This window comes from Dermacentor silvarum, chromosome 6, assembly GCF_013339745.2.
Source record: "Dermacentor silvarum isolate Dsil-2018 chromosome 6, BIME_Dsil_1.4, whole genome shotgun sequence".
Lineage (NCBI taxonomy): Eukaryota > Metazoa > Arthropoda > Arachnida > Ixodida > Ixodidae > Dermacentor > Dermacentor silvarum.
Window position 1 is genome coordinate 42,603,950 of NC_051159.1, and position 10,307 is coordinate 42,614,256.

The window sequence follows — 10,307 nt, forward strand, 5'->3', positions numbered from 1 at the left end:
TCCCAGCAACTAGACAGACTGAGTGAGTCGTAAGCCAGACATCACGGAAACATGCCATGCACAACAGTACCGAAAATAAACTACGGTGTGACTCGTGCTGGTTTAGTCTAATCAATCACACGGCTCCATCCACGAAGTGTACGTTTACGTACGAACGCGAAGTTTCCTCCCGAAAAGCAGCGCTTTATATCGCCTATATTCTATGAAAGCCATATAGACATGTTGTTTCTACTCCACAGATTTTTCGATTACCTGATTGACGACATAAATGTCATGCATTGTAGAATATCCCTTCCTGAAGCCAGCCTGTTCTCTTAGTTGACTGAAGTCATGTGTTGCCCTGATTCTATTGGAAATTACCTGGGTGGATATTTTACACAACACTGAAAGCAAGATAATGGGTCGATTTTTCATCATTTTTTCACATCTCCCTTCTTATGGATTAGAATAACTTTGGCATTCTTCCTGTTTTCTGGTACGCTTGAAGTCACGAGGCATTGCGTATAAAGCGCGGTAAGCTTTTCAAGCATGATGTCTCCTGTATCTTTAATAAATTTACTGTTTTTCCATCTTCTCCTGCCGTTTTTGCCTGGGTTCTGTCATGCAAGGCCCTTGTAATTTCATCGTTTCATAGATTTTGAAAACGCATTTGACTCAGTAGAGGCACCAGCAGTCGTAAAGACATTGCGTAATCAAGGAGTACAGGTGGCACACGTGAAAACCTTGGCAAAGGCCTACAAAGATTAAACAGCTGCCTTATTTCTCCACAAGAAAAGTAGAAAGTTACCTATCAAGAGATGGGTCAGGCAAGGAGACACAATCTCTCCAATGCTGTTCGCTTCATGCTTAGAAGAAGTACCCAAGCCATTAAACTGGTAACGCTTAGGAGTGAGGATCCACAGCGAATATCTCAGTAACACTGGGGACGAATTACAACAAATTATTGAGCACCTTAACCGAGAAAGTGTAAGAGTGGAGTTGAATATTACTATTCAGAAGACAAAGATAATGTTCAACAGCCTCGCGAGAGAACAAGAATTCAGGATCGCCAGTCAGCCTCTACAGGAATATGTTTATCTAGGACAAGTACTCACAGGGGACTCTCATCATGAGAAGGAAATTTACAGGAGAATAAAATGGGTTGGAGTGCATACGGCTGGCATTTCCAAATCCTGACTCGGTGCTGTCGTTGAAAAGAAAAGTGTACAACCATTGCATTCTACCGGTGCTAACAAATGGGGCATAAACTTCGAAGTTAACAAAGAAGCTCAAGAACAAGTTAAGGACCGCACAAAGAGCGATCGAACGCAAAATGTTAGGCCTAACATTAAGAGACAGGGAGAGAGCGGTGTAGATCAGAGAGCGAACGGGCATAGCGGATATTCTAGTTGACATTAGTAGAAATAAATGGACCGGTGGAGGCCATGCAATCCGTAGAGAAGATAACTGGTGGACCATTAGAGTTACAGAATGGGTGCCAAGAAAAGGGAAGCGCAGTCGAGGGCGGCAGAAAACTAGGTGGGTTGATGAAGTTAGGAAATTTGCAGGTGGAAATTTCGAATCAGCTAGCGCAAGACAGGGGTAATTGGAGATAGTAGGGAGGGGCCTTCCTCCTGCAGTGGACATAAAGAAAGGCTACTGCTGCTGCTAATGATGATGATATCGCCTATAACGTTCTTAAAGCTCGATCATTTCTATGCTCTTAGTATACAGATGGCTTGCAAGTGAAGCGCACCTTCGGCCCTTTTGATCGCGTTCATCGCAACGTGTGGTCGCCCAGCCGCAAGCCGCGCCTCACGCCACGCGGTGTGCACCGCCCCTGCGCCGTTTCACGCATGAGCTTGGCTTTCGCCGCTTCCTGTGCATGGCACTGCGCGGAGAATGAGGCAGGTGTTTCAGTGTTTCCTCCAACAGTGGACCGACGTGTACATGCTTTACGGACACACTTAATTGCTTAGTATCTAAAACTGATGCAATACAGGAAAAACTGTGAACGCGTCCCCAGCTACATGTAGTAGTGCAGAAAAAACGGTGGAAAAGTCACGCGCTACACTACGCAATAGGATTTCACATGTGATACAACAAAAACTCCATCAGAATTGCTGCAGATTCGGAATTTGCACGTAGCACAATAATCGTCTCATACGTATTTAGTTTGTTTGTCTTGCCTTCGATAGCTGAATACATTAAACCGATGCCCGAGCACACATTTACTCGCTTGAAGCACGGGCGAATATGCAACGACATGTGCGAAATGATGCAGCCTTATGTAAACTTTTTGTGCCATGATGTTATATCAATGCTCAAGTGCCTCTGCAAGCAAAACACACGCTCGTATTTTTCGATTGTTGGCACAATACTTCAGACAACTCTGACTAGTGTCACTAAAACAAATATTTTTTATTTGCTCTTTGGCCATGCAATTTATTTTCTTCAAGAATAATCCATGCTTTCCTGAAAGTGATTTCATTAAATCCCCTTCATCGAGCAGAAATCGCCTTTCCATATTTGTTCTGAATACATCCCCAGTGCACATGAATCCGCGACTGGGTCAAGATTATTCCTGTCAGGCTGCGCAAAGTTTTATAAATGCGGATCGACAGAGGGCACATCAACAATTTCCTCCCATACACACATTTATATTTCAAAAACTGAGTACTTTAAGATACCAAAACATCTCATAATGAGCACTGCAGAAGTGTTGTCATTACTGGGTTATTGAATGCTACAATGTGAGATATGCAATCCTGCTTCTTCTGTAAACAGTCAGTGTTGGTATGTGTCGGCACTGCATTTTCAGAGTAGGTGTTCCGCTGCTTTTGCACTGAGCGGGTCTGGTGGCCACCTTGATTCTGTGATTCAGCGAGGAACCAGACGAGTAAAAAGACCAGGTGAGCCTTTGCACGGTTGAGCCTTGGCTAGCCCCCATGGCACAGCACAATGAGAAGCTGGCAGCAAAAAGCAGGCGAGACACCACAAAAGACCACAATCCACTACCGCCATAGACCAGCAAAAAGCCTAGCCTATGCGTTTCCTCTACCCGCCATGGGTTGTAAGCCAAGGGTTAGTCAAACATATTGACTACATGGATGGATTACATTTAGAATAACGTTCTCTGTATAATACTTGAGTAGACGTACATCTTTAATAAAAGAAAAAAAAAACTATCAAACAGGCATAAGAAGAGCATTGTTCTGAAAGGAAAAGAGTATAATGATTGTACAGCACAAGAGCACTTGCATGAAACACACATAAACAGCCCAGAAGGAAGGAATTCATGCATTATGTAAATTGTAAACTGTAAAAGAAATTAACAAATGTAAATATCGCAGACACACCTGCCTATAAAAAGCCGGACTGCGACACAGTGGACCCGACAGCTGAAAATTACGCTGCTGGAAAGATAAAAACGACGGTGAAATCAAGGCAGGAATAACAGTGCATGAAACTAAATGTTATAAGTGCGACCGCTTGATTTTAATGCATCCTGCTAGATGTGTAGGTGATTGGAATACTATTTGAATAATGATCAAATAACAAGTGACGCAAAATGTATACGCACTTTGAAGAAAATATGAACACAAAGGACACTTTCGGAAGCAGTGAATTGCAATGATAGTGACCCTTCTTGCGCACAGCTAAAGGGCAATAAAATTAGATTTTCGACTTGCAATTCTTGTGTAAATGCGTTCCTTGACTTCAAGACCCGGTAAAAATAGACAGCCTGCTTTTGCGAACTTCCACAATAACAACCCACTTTCCATCGAAGCTGTTTCTTAAGACCAATTTGTATGAACGTTTAAGTTCCTTGACATTTATTAATATACATTATTACGATGGCAGCATGGGGCGGGCCGGTTTGATACCTTGCCTGCCTATCAGGGGGTTTCGAAAACTTTTTAAGGAATTTTCAAGAAGGAAGTAATTCATCGCAGACATTCTATTTCGCGACTACATTGGCACCCTTCTCTCATTTTTGCTATATTGTTTGTGTTTAGAGTTCTCCAAGGGCAACGTAATAAATGCGTTGTTCGTAAAAGACACTTATGAAGCTCGGGATTGCTTGCGTGCAGTTTTAGTATAAGAGTCGTAATTTTTTTTTGTAGCGGCTGCACGGTGGCCAACCCATCGCCATTGTCGAAGGGTCAGAGCCACGTGGCTTCGAGGAGCGGGGGCTTGCGTGGTGGTTAACCGGCGCTCAGAACACCTGGTGACGCTTATGACATAGTCCGAATAAACCTGACTTTTATACAGTATACTGACTTTTGTTTGGGTTTGACGTCCTTCCTCTGCACTCGGCTCCCTCCGAGGCCCCACAGGTCCACACAATTTGAACCACAGCACATCTGCTTATTATCCATAACAGACCCGTAATTTTGTGAGATCATAAATAAGGTGCCTTGTTTATTTCACCGAGGATAACGGAGTAGTCTATTAGGAAATTCGAGTATGCCATAAAAAAGACAAAGAAACAAGGGTTAAGTAACTATTATGAAATAGACATTGAGAGAAAAAAAAATGGAGCTGGGCAGGTCATGTAATGCGTAGGATGGATAACCGGTGGACTACTAGGCCTCATTCACACAGCCGTCAAACGCTCCGTCACGTCACCGTCACGGCACCGTTTTTCGTCAGGTGGGAGGGTTTTCGAGTCGTTTTACTCTCAAAACGAGTCGCCGGTGACGCAGAGCAGTGCTCTACGTCTCCGTCGGCAGCACGGTGACGGAGCCCCGCCACTTCAATAATGACCAATCAGAAATTAAGAAGCCGTCGCTAAAGACAGCCATTTTACAAAGCTGATGCTGGCAACAGCAGCGGCTGCTAGTTTGTTTACATGCGTTGCACGCGTGGCATATCGAGAACTCAGCTGTGAGTTTAGGTGGTGCTCAAATGTGCGACATGGACAACACCGCAGGCCGAACTTGCGATTCCTGCACATATATCGCCCCCACGTACGTCTTCAGTGCAGAACTTTGCGCGCTTGATGCTGTCTGCGCTCATGAAATAGACATCATGTCATCAAATAGACATCATGACAGCATCATGAAAATAGACCCGTCCCGCGGTACAGTTTACTATAGAATATTAAGGCAGTGGGCTCCGCGGCGCCGGGAGCGTGAAGCCGCCGATGTCAACTTGAAAACAGAGCTATACATTCAAATCGACGGTGCAACGACTGGTGTGCCACAGGGAAAGCGCATGTCGCTACACATTTTAAGAAGAGCGGCGTCGTACCGTCGAGATCAGTGTAGCGTCCACGACCGCGTTCGCGCCATTTCCGGTTGCTTCGACGGCGCTGTGATCGCTGTGCTGGTTCGCGGTGTCTCTCCTTTGCATGTGCAGCAATATGCGCTTCTCGTGTAGCACAGCAAGCGTGCCACCGTCGATTTCAATGTATAGCTCCGTTTCCAAGTTGACATGGACGGCCCGGTTGCCGCTGGCGCGCAATGAGGACACCACCCTTTTATTCTAGTACACTGTACCCGTAGTTGTGGTTCGCTACAATTTATTCATATATGTATATGAATAAATAAACAATTTATTCTTTGTTTACGCATACATTACACCAACATCACATTATTTAATGGATTTAATGCGTAATGTAGATTATATTCGTCTATGTTTAGGCGAACGTGGGACCGGTCAATCAACGCTGTACAAAATCGTGCTGCTGTCGACGTCGCCACCGTCGTCGCCTATTCGTATACTGCTCCGTTGCGTCTTCTCTACGTTTTTTTTTTTTTTTTTGACGCGATGGTGACGCGAGGGACCGCTTGACGGCTGTGTGAATGAGGCCTTAGAGTTACAGAATGGATACCAAGAGAAGGAAAGCGCAGTCGAGGAAGGCAGAAAACCAGGTGGAGAGATGAAGTTAGGAAATTTGCAGGTGCAAAATGGAATCAGCTAGCGCAAGACAGGGGTAATTGGAGATCGCAGGGAGAGGTCTTCGTCCTGCAGTGAACATAAATATAGGCTGATGATGATGTAATGATTTTCAACGCTTCTGATTAAGCCATGAAGGGCGAAGTTTCGCCAGTGTTAAACTTTCGGGGAACCCCAATTTCACTAAATATAAACTTGTATCGTAGAATTCTTTCTGGATGCAGGGAAATATCGCTTGTAACAGCAGTATGATCACTTTTGATATGATCACTTTTACCGAAGGTTGTAATTCATCCACAGACATTTAATTTTGCAGACAGGTGTGACATAGAGTTCCATCATTTTTACTGAATTTGATCTCGGTGATATTTCTAGTTATGCCGGGGTATAAGGATAAATTTCATGCCACTTGCAAAACAAATTCATATAGCTCTGGATCACGTCAATAAGTAATTTATTACAAAAGCCGCAATTAACCCTGCACACTTGAACTCTGCTTACACATAGCCATAAAGGTGGCCTGAGGTTGCCAAATAAAAAAAAAACGTTGGCTCGTTTATTTCACTGATGACACCGGGGAAGCCATCTACAAACTTCGTATAATGAATGTATAATAGTTCAAGAAAGCGAAGGTTCAGAAGTTGTTTGCAACACATTTAATTAGGCGAGGGACATCAAAGATTTGCGACATTTACACTAAATATTTGCCTTATTTTCGTTGAATTCAAACTTGGAGTCTCGTAGAGTTGTTTTAGCACTCTGGTAAATATTGTCGGATAATGACATTATAGCATTCCGGCACGCTTGAATAAGTCACTTTGTACAAAGAGAGAGAGAGAGATAAATGAGATGCGAAAGGCAGGGAGGTTAACCGGAATGTAAATATCCAGTTTGCTACCCTACACTGGGGAAGGGTCACGTAAGGGGAGACAGAAAGATAAAGAAAAACGCACACACTTAGAGAGGGAGATAAAAAAAACACACACACAAAGGAACTCAGGAGCGTCACAGTCGTTCAAACGGGTCGCTTGACCGGAGGAACTTCAGTAGCACCCTCGTCGCCTTCTGCTGTGAAGACCGTATCAGCCGGCATTCTAAAATCGTCTGCTCAGAAAGCGGCCGGTCGTCGAGGCGTGCCAACTCCGTTACGAGCGACTGTCTCTGGGAGCCGTAGCGGGGACAATGACACAGCATATGTTGGACTGTTTCCTCGCTGCCGCAAGTATCACAGGCAGCACTGTCAGCCATTCCGATGCGACAAGCAAAAGCATTCGTAAAGGATACTCCAAGCCACAGTCAACAGAGAGCAGTTGTCTCGATTCGAGGAAGTCCAGATGGAATGCGTAGTCGGAGGGATGGGTCCAGGCGGTGCAGTCGAGTATGTTCGAAACCAGGTGTGTTCCACATGGCTCGTGTGGAATCACGCGCGATTATGCGAAGCTTTGTTACTGCATCGGCTCTTGATAGCGGGATGGGTTCCTTCACAGCATTTTCGTGAGCCCTCCTCGCAGCTTCATCGGCCTGTTCGTTGCCCATGATGCCGCAGTGGCCTGGGAGCCACTGAAAAGTGATGTCATGTCCTTTTTCTGCTAGTTGGTGACAAAGGTGCCTTATTTCCAGCACAAGTTGGTCTTGTTGTCCACGACGTTGAGCGGATAGCAGACAATGCAGGGCGGCCTTTGAATCTGTAAATATGTTCTATCTTCGTGGTAAGTCTTCGTGAATCATGTGAAGTGCGCAGCGAAGTGCAGCAAGCTCCGCCGCAGTCGACGCTGTCCGGTGAGAAGTTTAAAACTGAAGGGTCACAGCTTTTGCGGGGAAGATCACAGCCCCTGTAGATCCGTCAAGAGTTGTCGAGCCATCAGTGTAAATGTGAAAATGGTCCTTGTATGTCTCGTGCAGCATGAGGCGAGATAGCTGCTTGAGAGCTGGGGACGAGAGTCCTGCTTTCGTTCGAATCCCTGGTACCGAGAGTCGAACTTGTGGACGAGCCAAACACCAAGGAGGTGATAGCTGTCTCTCGGCAGGCGTATAATCTCAAGGGAGGCAGTCACGGTACGCCGATATCGCCTGGCAAAAGGAGGCATTGGGTCGGTCATTCGGCAGAGTGGCGAGGTGATGGAAAGGGGAGCGGGCAATGTGCCTGATGTGTGCTCTGAGCACTTCCAATGTCATATGAGTTGTCACTGGGTAATCTTGAGCTATTGCAATTGTTTCCGCTGTCGATGTGCATCGTGGCAATCCAAGACAAACCCTTAGTGCCTGCGCCTGAGCACTTTCGATTGTGCGGATGTTGCTTCTGCAGGTATTGCTCAGTACAGGTAAGCTGTATCTCAGATATCCGAGAAACAGTGCCCTGTATAGTTGTAACATTGCGTGTACTGACGATCCCCACGTTTTCCCTCCTAGAAATTTGAAAACGTGTGAAATGGCCATTAGGCGTTTCTTCAGGTAGGTCACATGGGGACTCCAGCTGAGGTCTCGATCAATGATCACCCTTAAGAATCTATGCGTCCTGGCGTAACAGATGTATTGCCCATTGATTGATATGGCGTAAGGCGTCATTGAATTCCGCGTAAACGCGACCAGCGCACATTTATCAGGTGAAATCTGGAGGCCTTGTTCGCTGATATACGCCGAAATTGATGTCGCAGATTTTTGAAGTCTCGCGCGCACCTGAGGACGTGTTTCACCTGACGTCCACACGCAGATGTCATCGGCATACATTGATATATGGACAGCATTTGGAATGCGTTCCACGAGACCGACAAGAACAAGGTTGAATAGTGCGGGACTCAAGACGCCACCTTGAGGAACACCACGGTATGAGCAGTATTGAGACGTCGGACCGTACTCGGTCTGCACAAAGAATGACCTCATGTGTATGTGAATGACCTCACGTTGTCGATGGAGCAGCGGAGACGTCGAATGCCGGCCATAGCATTTGGATAAACTTGGCAGCGTTCCAGGTACCACTCCAATCTGGCAAGGATCATGCGTTCCACCACCTTCCCTACGCAACTTGCCAGCGCGATTGAGCGGTATGACGCGAGCTCTAGTGGTGACTTGCCAGGTTTGAGGAGTGGCACCAGGCGGCTTGTCTTCCATTCTTGAGGAACGTTTCCATCCTGCCAGGATTCATTGAATATATCCAGCAAGGCATTTCGAGCTCGCTCACCCAGGTGGCACAAGATGCGGTACGATATGCCATCTAGTCCAGGAGACGACGACCGATTACACAAAGCAAGAGCCGCATCAAGCTTCTTCGTGGGGAAAGGCAAGTCCACGCGTGAGTCCCGTGTATGCGGCTCAATGCTATCCGTACCAAGGGGGCCTGTGTAGGTTGATTGACCTGCAATCTTTCTGCAGAAATCTTCCGCTACCTCGATGTCCTCTCGACGTTGGAAAAGGGCCAAGGCTTTGAATGGCACGCGTTGTTCGGGAAATGTACGTAGGCCTCGCATGGTTCTCCATATGTGAGAAAGAGATTTTCGGGGGTCTAGGGATTCACAAAATTTTGCCCACCGTTGAGATTTCAGTTTGGCCATTCGGCGGTGGATTTTCTTGTGCGTGCGTCTGGCTATTCTGAGATCATGGATGGACTTTGTGCGTCGGTATCTTCGCTCGGCCCGCCGACGAATCGCACGGAGTCGCGCTAACTCCACGTCGGATTTGGAGAACCTTGGATTGCATTTCAGCGTGCACATCGCATTATGCGTTGCCTCCTTGATAGCTTGCTGAAGGCCAGAAGGGAGACCGTTGCGACAAGCTTCTTCCATGCTGGTTTCAAATGTAGACCAGTCAATTCGCCGGATTGTGTTTGGCGAATGGCAGCTGGCCAAACCCTTGATCTTAAGGTAACTGGGGATATGATCACTCCCATGTGTCTCAATGTCCAAAAACCACTTTACACGAGTAGCCAAGCGACGTGACACAAAATCCAAGTCAAAGCAACTGCTGTATGATGAGCCTCGTAAAAAGGTAGGGCTCCCATCATTAAGAAGGGACAGTCCATGGTCAGATGCGAATGAAGCCAGTCGTCGGCCGGTTGCGTTAATTTTAGAGCTTCCCCAGATAGGGTGGTGGGCGTTAGTCTCCCGTGATAATCCATGGACCAAGGGTTGCTGTCAAGATGTCTTTTAGTCTCTTGCTATCAAACCGGGTTGAAGGGGATAAGTAGGTACCCACCAGTGTAAAGGTTACCTTTTTCTTCTTAACAGTCTGGCAAACATACTGATTCTCATCCTGAGGTGGCACTTCCTGAACAACGTAGGTAAGCTCCCGACGAATAAACACAACGACCTTGCTGCTTTCGCTGCAAGTTGAGGACATGATTGATTCGTAGCCGGATAGACGGATTGGGTGTGATAATTTCGGTTCACAGATTACGATGATTGGGAAACGGTTAGAGTATACAAAGTGAC